The sequence below is a fragment of the Rhinoderma darwinii genome, chromosome 4 (genome assembly GCF_050947455.1).
Source record: "Rhinoderma darwinii isolate aRhiDar2 chromosome 4, aRhiDar2.hap1, whole genome shotgun sequence".
NCBI classification, from domain to species: Eukaryota; Metazoa; Chordata; class Amphibia; order Anura; family Rhinodermatidae; genus Rhinoderma; species Rhinoderma darwinii.
The window spans coordinates 144,596,779-144,616,435 of NC_134690.1; the positions used below are offsets into that span (position 1 = coordinate 144,596,779).

At 42.4% G+C, this 19,657-nt stretch overlaps 1 long non-coding RNA gene across 2 annotated transcripts in view; it reads left to right on the forward strand.

The window, feature by feature from the left end:
- Positions 1–3,221, forward strand: part of LOC142760878 (uncharacterized) — a 51,653-nt gene extending 48,432 nt beyond the window's left edge. Inside the window, exons 2-3 of one of the 2 annotated variants that reach the window (XR_012883440.1) lie at positions 46–90; positions 2,933–3,221. This is a non-coding gene — a long non-coding RNA (uncharacterized LOC142760878). Of the gene's footprint in view, positions 1–45; positions 91–176; positions 641–2,932 lie in introns of those variants that run through there. The other variant, XR_012883441.1, reaches the window with a different exon arrangement.
- The last annotated feature ends 16,436 nt before the right edge of the window (positions 3,222–19,657 follow it).

A 19,657-nucleotide genomic window follows, 5' to 3' on the forward strand; every position in this document is an offset into this window, starting at 1 on the left:
GCCTATAACTATGTCTCACACTGTACAATTGTTTTCTATTCCTAGATCATTGATAACATCTGCTGCCTGGGCCCATTACCATCGATAGAGGTAAGTGCTTTGCAGTGATTATATTTTTATTACAGAAGTGTTCTGTAATTATGTGAATACTAAACTTAAATTTATTTTTTACTTAGGGTAAATTTTTACAAGAACAACAATAGTAACATCTAGAACATCTATAATAACACTTTTCTTTACAACGCTCACTTGGTCTAAAGTAAGGGGTCGCGGCAGCCGCAAAAAGAATGTGCCTGGAGACACAAGAGTTTCTAAAATCATAAACTAATGTCATTTATTTTATGATTTTAGAAACGCTAGTGTTCCCAGGCACTAAATTGTTTACACTGTACTCACCACTGTCCTGTGTTTTCCTGTCCTCTGCTGTGCTCTGCTCCGGTGGGTCTGCTCCCTCTCTCCAGGCAGACTTCTGCATCATGGACTGTGCAGGCAACGTTTAACCTTCCCCATGAAGGCATTTTCAAGCAATGAATATGTGTGCTCAAAGCATATATATAGTGTGCAAAACATGCAAATCGGCAATGAAAGATAATCATACATGATTAACAATAATGTGAAAAATACAATACAATGATACAGAATAAAGTGTTTGCAATTAATGCAAAACATGTAGAAAATATGTGAATCAATAGTTGAATATCAAATATAAACATATCTAAAAATAATCACATAAAATACATAGATATGTCATAAAGTGTCAATTATAGTGATAAGAGTTACAGCTGGCCCTCACCCATAGTCGTCACGAACACAATATCTGTTCTGGCTAAGAAAATCAAGGTAATGTATTATTAACGTCATTACGCGCCGAAATCTCGGCGTTTTGAAAAACCCACAGCGCATGCTCACATCGGATCATTCAGTGCTCACTAACCAAAAATCATGTGTTAGATTGGGGAAGGTTGTGAGAAGAAGGTCACCTGACACATCGCGTCACGCGCGCATGCGTATTATTTGAAAGGAGACCAAGATCGCCATCTTAGAATAGGTAAATATATTTCTCAAACGATACATCTCCTGAGTTGTAATATTTACAGTAGAAACTAGTTGTTTACCATAGTCGTGAACGCATTATCATTGCATCTATTACTGAATCCCCCAGACTTATTGCATGGAGCAAAGTCCCAGTACCCGGACAGTCATTTTTAAGAGGGAATACCCATATAGAACGGCACTATATTTATGGTTCTCAGAACAACCCAAACTCAGGAGGAACATGTCCCTATATACAGGGCCACAATCTAACAGAGGATCACCAATATAAAACGCAGGATGCGTGTATCACCTACCCCAAGGAAAAATTAGGATCGACGGATTCCAGTGACCAATATATGTATGTGCCCTATCAGGTTGTCTTTCATAGTACAGGGGAAAATTACACAAGGATGTACAAGGAAAATTTAGATGTAACTTGAATAATTGATATGAGATCAGGCATACACGGGGTTTCATAATATTAGTTCATCGTCATGACACAAAGAACAGTTTTAATGTAACAATTCTCAAGTCAGTCGTGTTCATCTCGACCAGTGAGTGCTCAGCCGACTTCCAACAATATTCTGTGAAAAATAGAAAAGAAGTGTGAATATAGTAAAGAATACCCAATTTGGCTCAATATAACAAATGTCAAAAATACTTATAAAACTGAGCGGTACGGCCATGGGGGCGAATATGGCACCCACATATGGCAATATCATTATGGCGGACCTGGAGGAGACGTCTATCTATGTATCCCACCACTTCTTAAATATTTTGAGGTGGTGGCGATACATAGATGACGTCTTTGCAATTTGGACAGGTGGCCCTCTATTATTGGAAGAATTCTTTATCTTCCTTAATGATATAGATCAAGATATAAAATTCACAATGGTCCACTCTACTAATTCCATCCAATTTTTGGACACGACGGTCTATGTGACATATTCCATATATGCTTTGAGCAACATATTCCTTGCTTGAAAATGCTTTCATGGGGAAGGTGAAACGTTGCCTTTTGTATTTCTCTATACTACCGGAGTGCTGCCTCTTCTTGTGGATTGTTTTTTTTTTAACATGGTTATGTTGGAGGGGGGTGAATGGATGGGAGTGATGTTTCGCATGTGGAACTGTATGTTGGAGGGGGCTGACTGGATGGGAGTGATATTTTGCACATAGAACTGTATGTTGGAGGGGGCTGAAGGGGGGGGGTAATGTTTTCCAAATGGGACTTTATGTTGGAGGGGACTAAAGGGAGGGGAATTATGTTTTTACGTAGGACTGTATGTTTGAGGGGGCTGAAGGAAGGGGAAGGATTTTTTTTAACATGGATCCGTGTGTTGGGGGGGGGGGGCTGAATAAGGGGAAGTGGGGAAGTGATGTTTTGCACATGTGACTGTATTTTGGAGGCGGCTAAAGGGACCGATGTGATATTTTTTTATGTTTGAGGGGGCTTAAGGGGGAGAGTGAGGTTTTGCACATGGGACTGTATGTTGAAGGGGGCTGAACGGAGGGAAGTGATGTTTTGCACATGAGACTGTATGTTGGAGGAAGATGAAGGGAGGTTGGTGATGTATTTTTTTATTTACGTTGGACTGTATGCTGTAGGAGGTGGAAGGGACAGGAGTGATGTTTTGCACATGAAAATGTTTGTTGGAGGGTGCTGAATGGAGGGATGTTTTTTTTTTTTTACATAGGACTGTATTTCAGAGGGGGCTGAAGGAATGGGAATGATGTTTTGCACATGAGACTGTATGTTGGAGGGGGCTGAATGGAGAGGAGTGATGTTTTGAACGTGGGACTATATATTGTTGCAACCTGTAGAAATTTTTAGCAGCCCTAGGATAGGTGAGCCCTGCTGTTTTGCTCCACTATATATTTATAACTTGACTATCAGTCCGGCCCTGGTTGCGGTTTGTAAGGCTAGACTGACTACCATCTTCACATCATGTAAAGCTCCTTCCACATCTCCTCATCATTCTGGACCTCTGTAGAGATACTACAATGATCATCAGGCTAAGTGCACCATATCCAGTATTTCATCATCCTTGACAGAACAGACCTCCGAGGATGGTGACATTCCACAAGTGTCTTCAGGCTCTAAGATGCCAGGTTCTCCTGCCTCCAGAAATCAGCAAGGCCTTCAAAAAACTGACTCTGTCACAATGCTGCAAATAAAGGAACGTTTTACACACTATCAGTGTCTATTGTTTTACAGGGTAGCTTTGACTTTGAACTAAATTAGGGAACCTCTATAAGTAATTATAAATATCATACTTACCTCCTACTTTATTGGCCCTTGGAGTAAAACATAAACCCTCTAAACAAGGGCTAAACCTACTCTTTTAGTAAATATTTCCATATTACAGATACAGCTTTGTCATCTGTGTCGCACTTAAAAGATGGGGGGCACGATAACAAAAGATCAATTATGGCTTTGGATTTTGCCACTCAGAAAAGAAGGGCCTGCTGTTTGTTCCTCGCTTGATGTCCTTTTCAGGACCCATGGGACAATTTCCTCCTTTGCTAACAATGCAGTTTCTCTGGAAAGGGAAGTCCTGATATATGTACTTACCTCTCTGTGGTCCAGCTATGTCTCAAGCCGCAGCAATGAGACTCCTGTCAGGGTTGTAAGGGATATGGGGTGGTGCAATAATCTGCTGGGAAACCCATGCAGATTGGGGTAATGAAACCTACAACTTAACAAGCTTGTTGTAGTAATCTATTTCTCTGCTTCTACAATGGTTAGACCGGACACCAAGTCATCACCTATTATAGGCAACAACAGGCAGGACTTCAGCGCCTAGGTGAGTCCAGGGAAGCTTAACGAGGCGCACAGGTATTCCCTACTGATAATTCGCTGTGGTCACAGTTACAACCGTGCCCTGAATCCATATGGGCCTCCCACATTATGGTTTGGGATGCAGTGCTGGGTCCCGATGCTGTTCAGTGTAAGAATGTTGTATGGGCAGAATGTCATGTCTCGGGGAGGGCAAAACATATGTCTTGGGGCTTTTGCCCCATATCTTTTAAGAACCTAGCAATGGCCATGGCTGCTATTACTGCATCAATGGGTCACTTAAGAGACCCAGGAATATAGCTGAGAGTTATAAGTTGTAAGGGGGACAAGAAGAAGTTTTATTCTGGAACCCACAAACTTTTAGCTATGCTCTGTATATACACAGTCAAGTTAAATTATTATGACCACCAGCTAATATCCAGAGTAACCGCTGTGTGCAGCACGGACAGCAGCTAGACAGCCTGGGAGTGTCTCAATAAGGTTCTGGTAGATTGTCTCCGGTATCTGGAGCCATGCTGACTGCAGTGCATTCCACATTTGCTGGAGGGTGCGCGGGGAGCGAACAAGACAATCGAGGTGGTTCCACAGATGCTCAATTGGGTTTAAGTCTGGTGAATTAGGGAGCCAGGGAAGTATTTGGAAGTCTTGGTCGTGCTCTTCCAAACACTTTCGGACATTTCTAGCCGTGTGACATGTCGCATTGTCTTGCTGGTAGATTCCATCTGCCCCAGGGAGGACAAACAGAAAAGTATGGGTGGTCGTGATCTGCAACGATGGATTCATACCCAAATCGGTTCAGAGTGCCTTCCTCATGGATGAGTGGGCGTGGAGAATGCCATGAAAAAATTCCCCAGACCATAACGCTGCCGCCGCCCCCAGCTTGTGTTCTTCCAGCAATGGTTGCAGGGTGTTTGTTCTCTGATGTGTCTCGCCTGACACGCCAATGTCCAACCGTTTGATGAAGCAGAAATTGTGACTTATCGGAGAAGACAACCATTTGCCAATTATTGGTGGTTCAATTCCAATACCGCCGTGCAAACTGAAGCCTTTTTTTCTGATGCACCTTTGTTAGAATAGGAGCAGTGACCATCTGTCTGCTTCGGAGCCCCTATATGCAGTAGGATTTGCTGAACTGTTGTTTTAGACATACGTCTGGTAGCCCCCTGGTTGATTTTCACTGTGAGCTGCTCCACTGTAGCATGTCGTTTGGCCCTTGCGCACCTTCGTAGCCGACGTTCACCTCACATCAATGTGCTATGATGCTAGGAGCCCGGCTCCCTGCAGTGTGTTTGGTCTGGCACTTGCGGCCGAAATATGTTCCGTCCTTTACGGACCGAACATGCTCGTGTGAATCCAGCAAAAAAGGGTAAACAGCAAAGAGTACACAACCAGGAGAGACTGTAAGTCCAAATCAGAAAGCAGATTTCCAGGAGTTGCAGAGGTCAAAACCAGCCGAGAGCAGAATTTCCAAATCAGTGAGCAAATGGGTTAATCTAAAGACAAAGCCGAGGTTAATTTCCAATAATCCAAATAGTCAGGTGATACAGGGTGTAGCCAGGATCTTGATCAGATACTTACATACACATAAAAATTCACAAGCAACAATGAAAGAACTGACCAGCCTTAAATACTCCACCCTATAATCTGATAGGAAGAACACAGACAAATGAGATTGGCTCTGCAACTCAAACCAGAGCCACCCAGAAGCTAGGCTAGGAGTCATGACAATCTTAAATAGACGTATGTTTCCTAACAGCTGTACTGAGATTATCATCATCTACATTAAATCGCTGTCCCTGTCTAATTTTTTTTTATCTCGGGCACACAAACCAGGATCAATTTCATAGGAATCCTATTAACCCATTTATATATTTTTTGAGTATGGAAGGAAACAAGATAACCCAGGGGAAACCCACAAAGACACAGGGTGGACATAGAAACTCCACGCAGGTGTTCTCCTTGGTGAGATTAGAACTTAGGACCCCGCTGCTGCAAGGCAACAGTGCAAACCCGGGATTCGTGTGGAAAAAATCTTTAACCCCTTCCCGACATCTGCCGTATATATACGGCACACGTTGGGTAGGGGAGAATGGAGCGGGCTCATGGCTGAGCCCGCTCCATAGGACAAACGTGTCGACCCTGTGTTACAGCCGACACTGCCGGGTAACAAGCGGGATCCCGCAAGTTTAACCCGTTAAATACCACAGTTAATAGCGACCGTAGCATTTTAATGACTAAAACAGAGGGGCGACCCCCTGTAACGTTCCAACGGCCCCCCCGTGGTGAGATCGGGGTGTTCTTTTGCCATTTTTCCTCAAGCACAATGTATAAAAGAAAAAAAATTAACATAACTGTATTGACATGTCTGTAAAAGTCTGAACTATTACAATATATCATTATTTAGTACGTGTGGCGAACGGCGTAAAAATAAATAAATATTAAAACTGTCAGAATTGCTGTTTTGTGCTCAATTCATCTCTCACGAAAAATGAAATAAAAAGTGATAAAAAAGTCTCATGTACTCCAAAATGGTACCAATATAAACTACAGCTTACCCCGCAAAGATAAGCCCTTATATCTCTAAATCGATGGAAAAATAAAAAAGCTATGGCTCTCAGAATATGGCAACAAAACTCAAATTTTATTTTTAACAATCAGTTTTTTCCTTGTAAAAGTACAAAATCTTAAAAAAAACTATATAAATTTGGTATCGCTGTAATTGTATTGACCAGTAGAAAAAAGTTAACATGCCATTTTTACTGCATGGTGAACGCCATAAAAATAAAACCACCCAAAAATTGAGGCATCGCTGTTATTTTCCTATTCCACCCCACAAATATTTTTTTTCCAGTTTCCCACTACCATATATGGTACAATAAATTGTGCTGCGAAAAGCTACAACTCGTCCCGCAAGAAACAAGCTCTCCTACGGCAATATTGATGGAAAAATAAACTTACGGCTTTCAGACAGTGGTGAGGAGAAAACGAAAGTGAAAATTCGAAAAATGGCTGCGGCGGGAAGGGGTTAATATATCGATCTCCGCTCATTTCCATGAAGGGTGTCCATGATTCTGGAGTTGACTGCATATAGATAAGAGCAGTGCTTGCAATTTAATGAGAAAGAAAAAGGCTGGAAGCTTCCCATTCCTGCTTACAGGTCATTGTGTGGGCGAGCATATACAGTTAATATCTATCTATCTATCTATCTATCTATCTATCTATCTATCTATCTATCTATCTATCTATCTATCTATCTATCTATCTATCTATCTATCTATCTATCTATCTATCTATCTATCTAATCGCAGAGCGTGCATTTTTTTTAATGGGAGAGGGGAATAAGTCTCTGGCAGACACCTCTGTCAGCTGCTTATCTTTTGTTGAAAAAAAGGATTCGGCGCGCTGAAATCCAACATGCCTAATCCTTGTTTTCCCTGACATCTGCCATTTTTTGGGAGACCCCCATACACATTAGATAGTTGGCCAATCCTGCCAAAATCAGCAGGTTCAGGCAACTTTTATTTAATGTTGACGGCCAGCTTTTGTCCGTTATGTTATAAAGAAGAGACCAAGCACTGTGCAAAGCAGACAAAGGTCACCATCGGTGTGAGTCCCAAGAGGCGATTAAATCATGTCATATCTAGGATGTAGCCAAGTTTAACTTGACTCTGATAACTTGCTGCATCGTGATATCACACAACAAAAGCCATTGAAAAGCCATTGAAAGGTCAAGTTAAAGTTTCTTGACACTGTGTATTTAATGCGAGTGTAGTTAATAGAAGTCAAGATAGGGATGGCTACATCTGTAAATCTTTATTGTGAATTCTTAAATCCAAAATTACTATGATTATTATGAATATTATAATAATTTTTTGTAAAGTCAAAATAACAGTAATAAAATATAGGGTAACCCAAAAAGCGTACCATTTTTTCTTACATTTTTTTTAAATAGCTCTCTGTATTATCAACATGGGTGTTGGGAATTCAATTGAGTATATTTCTCAATAAAGGATGTCTGTCATAGTGGTTCAAACGGTAAGCAGGACACAGTGCCAGATCTGTCATCTGATGGACCCAAATGATTTATACTGGGGTGTCGAGTTCCGTCATGGTGTCTGACATTTTAACCCCTTCCCGCTGCGGCCAGTTTTGAGCTTCCTGACAGAACCTAATTTTTCAATACTGACGTGTCAATTTATATGGTAATAACTTTGGAATGCTTTTACCTATCCAAGCTATTCTTTTTTTTTTTTTTGTCAAATCTGTTTTTTATTTTTGAAAAGAGTAAAAACAAACATACAAGCAAATAACATAACTGTACCCATGTGCAACATGGGTTTAGAAACATACATAAAGGCCATCAGCTTTGGGTAATTGTACATTATCACAAGAAATAAGATCTAAAAGACAAGCATTTCAGGTACTTTAAGATATAGGTACAAGTTTGAAGAAACCTTGGCACAATAGGGGAGGAGAGAAAAACAAGGTAAGGGGGGGGGGGGGAAAGGGTAACAAGATTATGTAGCTTACAGGAATCTTTTCAGCCTCATTTCAATGCAAAATTTTTCAGTAGACTGTGCATCTCATACGTAAGTTTATGCACCTTCAATGTATGCTCGTTCTATAATGTAGCCACGGTCTCCAAGTGTTTAAGAATTTTACATGAGTGTGTTCTTGCCAACTGGTCAGCTCCTCCAAACTACAAATCTGCTGAACCTTGTCCAACCATTGTGTTTTGGATGGGGAGGCGGTTTGCAGCCAGTAAAGGGGGATTAAGTATTTGGCCGCAGCTATCAGGTGTGCGGCTAGGTGTACTTTAGAGGGTTTGAATGTTTTTGAGGGCAATGCCAAAGCTATCAATTCTATGGAAAGGGGTATGTCAGAGTTACAGATTTTGTTAATCGCTACTGATATCTCTTTCCAGAAGCCTGTGACCAGCGGGCAATACCACCAGATGTGGGACAGTGTCCCCACATCCCCTTGACAGCGCCAGCATAACTTAGAGGCCGCTAAACCCAGATGGTGCATTCGCTCCGGCGTCTTGTACCACCTTGTTAATAATTTGTAATGGCTCTCCTGAAGTTTTACACACCTGGAAAAACCATGAGAGTGTCTCAATATCCATTTCTGTTCCTGTTCAGTGAATTTCTTGTTAAATTCCATTTCCCAGGACACTAGAAAAGTTGGGGTCCCAGGTGTGCCTAAGCTCAGCAGTATGGGGTATATTCTAGATAATTTGCATTTAGTCACCCCCTTGACAAGGAGCATTTTCTCTAAATCGCCCAGATCTCTACTGCTTTTTTGGGAAGCTAGGAAGGTCTTGCAAACGTGTTGCACATGATTGATCTGAAGGAAATTTAGAGAGCCCGGTGAGACCAGTGATCTAATTTTGGCCGTTGAGGGAACCCTATTAGCTTCTAGCAAGTCTGAAATATTCATATGAGAAAACAAGTCCCATACATCGTCTGGTGGGGGATCCTTATATTCAACATTGTAAGGCAATAGAGAGGCAGGCATAATCGGTGAGGGCGTCCAGGGAGGTATGCTCACGGCTTTGTGCGATATCCACACCGATAGTGTTCCCTTCAGGAGAGGATTTGTGATGGATTTTAGAGCTCTCTGGTCGGGTAACCACAGCAGTCTCAAAGAATCTCTACCTAAGGGTGCTGTCTCCGGTTCTATACACCAATCCATTGACCCCGGCGATGCCAAATCCATCCATCTTTGTAGATGAATCGCCTTATAGTACACCTCCACGTCCGGTAGCCCCAAACCTCCTCTATCCCGTTTTAACGACAATAATTTATAGGACAGGCGGGGCCTACGCTGATTCCACAGGAAGGAGGAAAATATATGTCTCACAAGTGTAAAGAAGGTCTTTGGTAGATATATAGGGACCATATTCATAACATATAATAGTATCGGCAATATGTATGTCTGCAAAAGATTTTTGCGACCCATCCAGGACATGAAGGGTATGTGATAAGAGGAGAGGTGTGTCGACACTTTCTTTAATAGTGGTTGGTAGTTAAGCTTATATAGGTCTTGTAATTGGCTCGGTATTTGGACACCCAGGTATGTAATATAGTGAGAAGGCCATGAAAAGAGCGAGTCTCGTTGTAGTTCCTGTGCTAAAGAGGGAGGAAGGGAAATATTTAGTATTTCAGATTTGTTATAATTAATCTTGAAGTTGGAGACCCTTCCATACTCAGCAAAAATATGTTGTAGCCGTGGCAGCGCTTGTTGCGGGTTAGTAACCATGAGGAGTATGTCGTCTGCAAAGGCCGCCACTAGATGTGTACGTTCTCTTATCTGTAACCCCCTTATCAGAGAGTCTGATCTAATTTTTTGCAGGAGGGTTTCCAAAGTCAAAATGAAAAGAGTGGGGGATAGTGGGCATCCCTGTCTAGTACCGTTCGTGATGGAAAAGGACGGTGAGAGGACCCCATTAACCCGTATCCGAGCATGCGGTTCTGTATAAAGTGAGAAAATTGCTGCAATAAATTGAGGTGGGAATAAAAATTTAGCTAGCACTTGTTTCATGAAATCCCAGGCCACTCTATCGAACGCTTTCTCAGCGTCAGTGCCCATAAGTATTAAAGGTAGTTTAAAATGTTTAGCATAATGAATAGAGTTTATCAGTCTACTCGCGTTATGTTTACCTTCCCTTCCTCTTACGAACCCCATCTGATCCGGATCGACTAGTTTAGGCAATAGGGTCCCAATTCTCAGCGCCAAGAGTTTGGCCCATATCTTCAAGTCAATATTCAATAAGGATATAGGCCTGTAGCTAGCACATAGGGATGTGTCTTTTCCCTCCTTCGGTATTATGGTGATATATGCTTCTAAAGATTGTTTCGAGAAGGGGGTGCCATTTAAGAGCGCGTTACACATGTGGGTCAGGTGTGGTAAAAGATAGTCTAGAAATTTTCTATAATAGGTGAGAGAGAAGCCATCTGGGCCTGGGCTTTTACCAGTTGGGAAAGAAGAAATTACGCTCCTCACCTCCTCTACCGTAATGGGGTGTATAAGAGTGTCAGCCTCTTCTGAGGAGAGAGTGGGTAGTTTGAGTGACCCTAAAAAGTCAAGAACCCGTGTGTCCCTCTTATCAGACTGAGTTCCAGTTTCCTCTTCCCTGATGTTGTAAAGGGAGGAATAGAATGACATGAATTCTTTAGCTATCTCAGACGTGGAGGTGTGCATTATCCCATCAACTCCCCTAATTCTTGAAATTAAAGATTTTTCTTTTTGTTTTTTAATAAGTGCCGTCATGAGCCTACCTCTCTTGTCCCCATGTGCATATATCTTCTGCCTATAGTACATCAGATTTTTGGCCATTTTCAAATTCAATAAGTCTTTTAGTTTTACTCTCAGGGTGCCAAGTTCGACTTGAGCATCTTGTGCCGCTGATTTTTTATGTACTTTTTCTAGTGCAGCAATTCGGGTCAATAGAGAGTTAATTTGTTTAGATTTTTCTTTTTTGACCCTAGACCCTAGGGAGATCAACAAGCCCCTCATATAAACCTTATGTGCTTCCCATGTGCACGTTGCCGTTACGTCAGAAGAGGTGTTAGTGTCAAAGTAAAATGTCAGTTGTTCAGTTAAATATTTTACGTGTGATTCACTATCTAAGAGGGTGTCATTTAGTCGCCATGACCACTCTCTGATGGGCAACCCCACCAAAGGCAAAGTAATGCTGACCGGGGAATGGTCCGAAACAGTCATTTGACCTATCTGAGCTGACTTTAGGGCTGGAAGCAAACTCTCATGAATAAAGAGATAATCCAATCTCTGATGTGACCTGTGCGCTTTAGAATAAAATGTAAAATCTCGAGTCGAGGGATGTACAGCCCTCCATGCATCTATCAGTTGTAGGCCCTGTAATTTCCGTTTAATTTTCCCCAGAGCAACGAAGGTTAAGGCAGATCTTTTCGTGGAGGAATCTTGAAGAGGGTTCAGCGTGACATTGAAATCCCCCCCAAAATTATAGGTCCCTCCGCAAAAACAGTTAGTGCGTCTAAGATCTTATCAAACCAGCCTGCCTGCGATTTATTTGGGGCGTATAAATTTGCGAATGTGTAGATAGAGTTTCCAATATGTCCCTTCAAGAACAGTGCTCTGCCATCAGCAGTACTGTGTTGTGCTACCAGACCAAAAGGGAGGTCTTTATGAAATGCAATAGACACCCCTCTCGCTGCTGAGCTGGATGATCCAGTATGGAACCACTTATTCAAATAACGGGTTGGTAATCTAGGTATCTTTCCCTCTTTGAAATGCGTTTCCTGCAGGAAAACTATAGCGGCTTTCTCCTGTTTGAGCAGCATCAAGACCTGGCTCCTTTTATTAGGAGAGTTAAAACCCTTTACATTGTAGGTGAGTATGTTAGTTAACGCCATGAGATGTCAGAGTATCTTTGTGTCTTAGTGAGCTGTAGCAATATCACATTTATCGTGTAAGGTTCCGGGTGAGGGGTAGAGGTAACATAGGAGACATACAAAAGGGGTAAACATTGAATGAACAATGAAAATGAATGCAGCCAGAGATCAAGGATCAGGTCCCCCTGGGGGAGCTCACGACCCTTAGTCCCTGGGGCATCTTGATAAACATAGCTCAAAGATGGTACAGCACCCAATATAATGAAACACAATCCCAGCGTTACATTAGGGGCGCCGCATCTCATCCTAAAGCGTGGGGTACAGAGAAGCATCAACCCTGAGCCGATACTTGATCCCGGATCACTATAGCAATATACATATTCTCATTAATTTAAGGCACTCTTGTATAATAGCAATAAACATCAGTATGACACATAACGGGAACTCAGCAAACCTGTCATAACATACTCACTATTCCCGTGCATAGTATACCAAAGGCAATTATGACATACAAACCCCATGTGGGGTCGCTGATGGAAGTCCACATTCAGGTAAAATCTCCATCTTCTCTTCTTGCTTGACCTTTCTTGGACCTGGGAGATCTCGATTTTCCCGACGTCGCCCATGGTGTTAGCTCTGGTAGGCTCGGCAGATGTAAGTCCGTATGAGCCGGCATCCAGGAAGGTATATCTATCGGAGCAATTCCCAATTTTTCCCAGGTGTCTTGTAAATCCTCAGGAGTGTGAATGATGATGCGTTTACCATTTTTCAGTATGGCCAGGCCGAAGGGATACATCCAGTTGTATGTGAGCCGCATGTCTTGCAATTTTAGCAGGAGAGGCCGCAGCATTCTGCGTTTTGCGGTGTGGAGGCTGCAATGTCCTGAAAGAGCTGAATTTTCGTGCCATCTAGTACGATATCCGCACGTGCTCTGTTAGCCTGTAGAATAGCCGAGGTGTCCACAAAGCTAAGTAAGCCACATACCACATCTCTTGGGGGTTCAGATGCCCTCGGTGCCGGGCGTAGTGCCCTGTGGATCCGCTCGATGACAATTACAGAAGCGCGTTCCTGTCCCAGTAAATCAGCAAATATTTTCCTGGCCACCGCTTGCAATGCCTCTGATGTCACTGATTCAGGTATACCTTTAAATCTCACGTTCTTCCTCCTGCTTCGATTTTCCTGATCCTCCAGCAGTGTCATTACTTTATTTAACTGGGTCTCTTGTTGCTGCACTTTGTGGCCTAGTGAGTCACAGTAGTTAACCGAGTCAGTGACCACAGACTCCAGGTGCTCCACGCGGTTTCCAATATGGCGGACGTCCGCCTTGATGTCTGCAAGCTCCTTCATCATTAGCGTTAGAGCTTGTACTATAGTTTTCTTTAAGTATGCTCAGGAGATCGGAGCTTTCTCCTGGCGTGAAGATGTGGAGGCAGCCACAGACTCACGATCGCTATCTTCCTCCGAGTCATCTTCCTGTCTGGGTTCCATAGTCACCGGCGGCGCCATCTTGGTTTTCTGGGACGGCTTCATTTTCAAGAATTTGTCTAGATCTGCCTGACCTTTGTGGGTTTTTGGTGTCCCTGAGTGATCTCTGATGTCAGGTTTACCGATCTTCACCATTCTCAGGTTTGTGCCTTGCGATGTCAGTGATCCTAGATCATGTGTGTGAGGAGCCGAGAAACTAAGCTGCCATCACTCTCCGCGGTCAGGCTCCGCCCCCCCCCCTATCCAAGCTATTCTGAGATTGTTTTCTCATGACACATTAGACTTTGTGTTAGGGGTAAAATTTGGTCAATGCATTTAGTATTTAATTGTGAATAACACCAAAATGTAGCGAAAAATGAAAACAATTTGCATTTTGTATAAATTTAAATGTATATGCTTGTAAGATGGATAGAAATACCACACAAATAAGTTGCTAAGTAACATTTCCCATATGTCTACATAGATTGGCATAATTTTTCTTTAACATCCTTTTATTTTTCTAGGACGTTACAAGGCTTAGAACTTAAGCAGAAATTTTGCTCATTTTCAAGAAAATATCAAAAGGCTATTTTTTCAGGGTCCATTTCAGTCCTCAAATGGCTTTACAATACCATACTTTACAAACCCCCATAAATAATCTCATTTTAAAAACGCCACCCCTCAAAGTTTTCAAAACAGCATTTAGAAAGTTTCTTAACCCTTCAGGCGTTTCACAGACATTAAAAAAATGGAGGTGAAATTTACAAATGTAATTTTTTTTGCAGAAATTAATTGTTAATCCATTTTTTTTCTGTAACAGAGAAGGTTTTAGCAGAGAAATACAACTAAAATGTGTTACCTAGATTCTGCAGTTTTTAGAAATATCCTACATGTGGCCCTAGTGTGCTAATGGACTGAAGCACAGGCCTCACAAGCAAAGGAGCACCTAGTGTATTTTGGAGCCTTCTTTATATTAAATTATATTTTAGGCCCAATGTCAGGTTTGAAGAGGTCTAGAGGTACTAAAACAAAGGAAAACCCTAAAAAACACTCAATTTTGGAAACTACACCCCACAAGTAATTCATCTAGGTGTGTAGTGAGCATTTTTACCACACAGGTGTTTCATAGATTTTATTAGAATTGGGCTGTGAAAATGTTTTGTTTTTTTTTCCAATAAAACGTAGATTTTTTTCATTTCCACAAGGACTAAAGGAGTAAAAGCACCCCTACATTTGTAAAACAATTTCTCCCGAGTACAGCAATAGCTCATATGTAGTCATAAACGGCTATTTGGACACACAAGAGGGCACAGAAGGGAAGGATCGTCATTTGGCTTTTGGAGCTTAAATTTTGCTGGAATGGTTTGCAGAGGCCATGTTGCATTTTTAAATACCCTGAGGGGCCAAACACTGGAAACCCCAACAACTGACCCCATTTGGGAAACTACACCCCTCAAGGAAATGACATAGGGGTATAGTGAGCATTTTGACACCACAGGTTTTTACAAAAATGATTGGAAGTTGGCCATGAAAATCTAAATTTTTTCCAATAAAATATAGGTTTAACAAATTTTTTTTCATTTCCACAAGAACTCAAGGAGAAAAAGCACCCGAACATTTTTCAAACAATTTCTCCCAAGTACGGAAATATCCTATATGCGGTCATAAACTGCTGTTTAGACACATGGTAGGGCTCAGAAGGGAAGGAGTGCCATTTGGCTTTTGGAATGGTTTTTGGGTGCCATGTCACATTTGCTGAGCCCCTGTAGTGCTAGTACAGTGGAAAGCCCCCAAAAGTGACTCCATTTTGGAAGCTACACCCCTTGAGGAATCATCTAGGGGTATAGTGAAAATGTTGACCCCAAATGTTTTTTGCTGAAATAATTAGATCTAATTAATTATTATTTTCCCAATAAGGTGTAGATTTAGATCAACATTTTTCATTTTCACAAGGAATAAAGAAGAAAGATCACCACAAAATTTTCAAAGCCATGTCTCCTGAGTATGGAAATACCCCATATGTGGTTATAAACTGCTGTTTGGACATATGGGAGCGATCAGACGAAAAGGAGTGGTATTTGACTTTCGGAGTGTAGATTTTGCTAGAATGGTTTGCGAACACCATGTCGCATTTGCAACACCCCTGATGTACCAAACAAAGTGACCCCATTTTAGAAACTACACCCCTAAAGGCATTTATCAAGGGGTGTAGTGAGCATTTAGACCCCACAGGTGTGTTTCAGAAATTAATAGTGGATATTGGATGATGCAAAGTGAAAATTTTAATTTTTCCACTGATATGCCATTTCATCGCTCAATATGTTGTGCCCAGCCTTGCCCACTGGCGAATCTTACCCCATAAACTGTTAAGCAGGTTCTCCCAGGTATGGCAATGCCTCACATGTGGACGTAAACCGCTGTTTGGGCACATTGTAGGGCTTAGAAGGGAAAGGCCGCCATTTGGAGCGCAGATTTTGCTTGGTAGTAGTTTTGTTTGAGTATTACTGGTAATTTATCCCAAGTGGTATATCACCACTTGGGATAAATTACATAATAGTTTTCTAGTTTGGGTCGTTACGGACATGACAATACCAATTATGTATAGGGTTTTTTTTCCATTTTTTTCAAATAATAAAAGACTTATGAAAAAAAGGCAATTTGGGTTTTTTAATTGAAAACTTTTATTTTATTTTTTTTACAACATTGTTATGAACTTTTTTTTTGTCCCACTAGGACTTGAAGGCCTGCAAATCTGATCGTTGTTCTTATATTAGAGATGTCAGTTATACACTGACAGCAAGCCTACAGCTTTTGCCATTGCTAGGCCTCTGGTTGCCATCTCAACCATCGACACCCCAGGGATCACATCGCTGGGGTGCCGATTGGCTAAAAAACCATAAGGATGCTGCGATCGTTATTGAGCGCAGCATCTGAGGGGTTAATTAGCCAGATCGGAGACTATCTGCGGTCCTGGCCATTACAGCATGGTGTCAGCTATAACATACAGCTGACACCTGACGATGATGGTGCGGGCTTAGCTTCTGAGCCAGCACCAAATCCTCGACATAAATGTACTGCGCTATGCGGGAACCCCTAGCCGACAACAGTCTATATATACGGCGGATGACGGGAAGGGGTTAACTGTAAAAACAATAGTTATGCAGTGCTATTTTTTGCCTGCAGAATAGAGGACTGGTTTTGCTCCCAGACCTGTAGAAAGTCTCCAAATGCAGAGTCAGCTGCGGGTACCTGGGATGTAGCTGGAACAGAAAGAGGGATTTGTGGATGTTGGCCGTACACAATGTAGAATGGTGCAGAAGTGGTGGACTCACTTGTGTTGTTGTTGTAAGAAAACTCGGCCCATGGAAGAAGCTGTACCCAGTCATCATGCTGCGCGGAGATGAAATGGCGAAGATAATTCTACATGATTTGTTTAATCCTCTCGACTTGGCCATTGGACTGGGGATGGTACGCTGAAGAAAAGTCCAACTTCATGTCTAGGAGTTTACAGAGGGCTCTGCAGAACTTCGAAGTGAACTAAACCCCCCCCCCCCCCGATCAGACACCATATGAAGAAGCAACCCATGCAAGCGGAAGATGTGTTGGATGAAGAGGTTAGCCAGTTGAGGAGCAGAAGGTAGACCGGTCAGCGGAATAAAATCAGCCATCTTCGAGAACTGATCCACCAACACCCAGACCATATTGCATCCTGCAGAGGAAGGAAGGTCTGTGACAAAGTCCATTGCCATATGCTGCCAGGGAGCATTGGGCACAGGCAGAGGTTGGAGCAGACCGGCATGCTTAGAGTGAGCAACTATGTTGAAAGCACACAGTGCAGGACGAGACAAAGTCCACAATATCTTTGGGCAGCGGGGGCCACCAGAAGTGATGGGCAATAAGATTTCGGGTTTTAAGAGCACCAGCATGCCCAGCCAGATTGGAGCTGTGCCCCCAGCGAAGGATTCTCCTCCTGTCTGCCAACCACACAAAAGTCTTCCCCAGATGGTTGTCTCTCCAACCAATCCTAGGAATTGGAATTTTTTGGCTTCTGAGGACACAAACGCACAACATGGCCTTCGAGGCCGCAATACAGACAAAGTCCTGAAGTGCGTCTGCGTTGTTTCTCCTGGGCTGACAATTATAGCCGATCCACCTGCATAGGATCCTCTGGTGCAACAACTAGTGAGGGCAACAGGAATTTCTGGAAAGTAGGAGCCAGCCTGGGGAATCTTCTCTCCCGACGAACCTCTTGGGATTGCTCCCGGATCCTCATGTCAATCCGGGTGGCAAGAAGAATGAGGCCATCCAGGGTAGGTGGCAGATCGCGAGCGGCAAGTTCATCTTTCATCTCGGAAGACAGTCCCTGCCAGAATGCATCCACCGGGGCCTCGTTGTTCCAGGATAGCTCTGCCGCCAGGGTGCAAAACTGAATGGCGTACTCGCCCACGGAGATGTCTCCCTGGCAAAGGGTCAGTAGAGATATAGTTGCTGACAAGACTCGCCCAGGTTCCCCAAATACCGTGCGAAAAGTCTGTAGTAAACACTGGAAGTTATGGGTCTCCAATGTTCCCAGATAGGATTCGCCCATGCAAGGGCCTTGCCAGTAGGGAGAGAGATGATGAAAGCGATCCTTGCGCCATCGGATGGAAATGCTCTGGCACGTAGACTGATGTGGATCTGGCACTGATTTAGAAATCCCCTGCAGGTACTCGCGTCTCCGTTGAAGCGAGGAGGTAGTGTCAGAGAGTATCTGGAGTCGGTACCGGTACTGACAGAAGGTGTAGTAGGAGGAACAGCCGGACCAACCGGAACAGGTGCCTTGATGGCTGCAGCTTGCGCAACCATTTGTTGTGCAATGGAGTTTACTGCCAGGAGGAGTTGGTATTGTCATGACCGAAGGTCTCGCAGGTCTGCCTGCATAGCTTGTGACATTGTTATGGTCTTGGGTTGACCAGCGGGGTCCATGTCCCGACCATGTAATCACTAAGTGGCCGGGAGGCAGCATGAGCACAAAAAGATTGAACGGGGTTTAGGGGGCCCCATTCCAGAGATAGGTGTTGGTCCCAGAGGTGGGACCTGCATCTATCTGACATTTATGACATATCCTGTGGATATGTCATAAATGTCCGTAATGGGAAAACCCCTTTAACCCTTTGAAATCCAATTTATTGCGAGAAACTTTATTGTTTTAAGTCTACAAAGAACAAATATGTTACTAAGAATATTTGTAAATTCAAGGAGCTCCATAATATTGTTATATAATATAGCGACAACATATGATGCAATGAGTCAGTTGTCACTTTGCAGGCAGAAGTACAGAAAGAATAACAGCGAAACAAACCCCAGTAGCATGTTATGAGTGTGTGACTGTGGTTGCATTGTACTCATGTTATTTCTAATGAGGTTGGTTGGGCTAGTTTGGCAAGTTCATGTGCATTTCCTCATTAATAAACATGATAGCGATCTTACAGTATCACATTGTAACAAAAGACCTCCTGTTAAATGACTGGATTGTTGAGAAATATCATCTTGATAAAAAGCAACAATAACAACTTAGCTATTCAGTACAAATTTTATGGTAAGATCACTTGGCAAGGTTATGAATACATTTTCTCTCTAAAACGTAGGTATCTTGCTGGAGTAAAAATAAATCCAACTAGAACAAAAGTGAACCCAACATCAACTAACTGAAAATAGTATTTTTAAAGAGAATTAATAATGAACATTATTTAAAAAAAAACAAAAACAAAACAGAACCCCAGCTTCAGAAGACTATTAAATGGTTGAACTCAATCATGAAAGGCAGAAAACACACACTATTTTGTGGGACTCGTTATATATATGTAAATATTTCATTACAAAGACGGTAGTTTGTGTCATTGATGTCTAGATGGAGTCAACAATCTAGAGGGAGGAGAGGTCATGGATTGAGAAGTAGAGGTTTGGGTACTATTTTTTGAGAGATGAACAGACAATGAGTAAT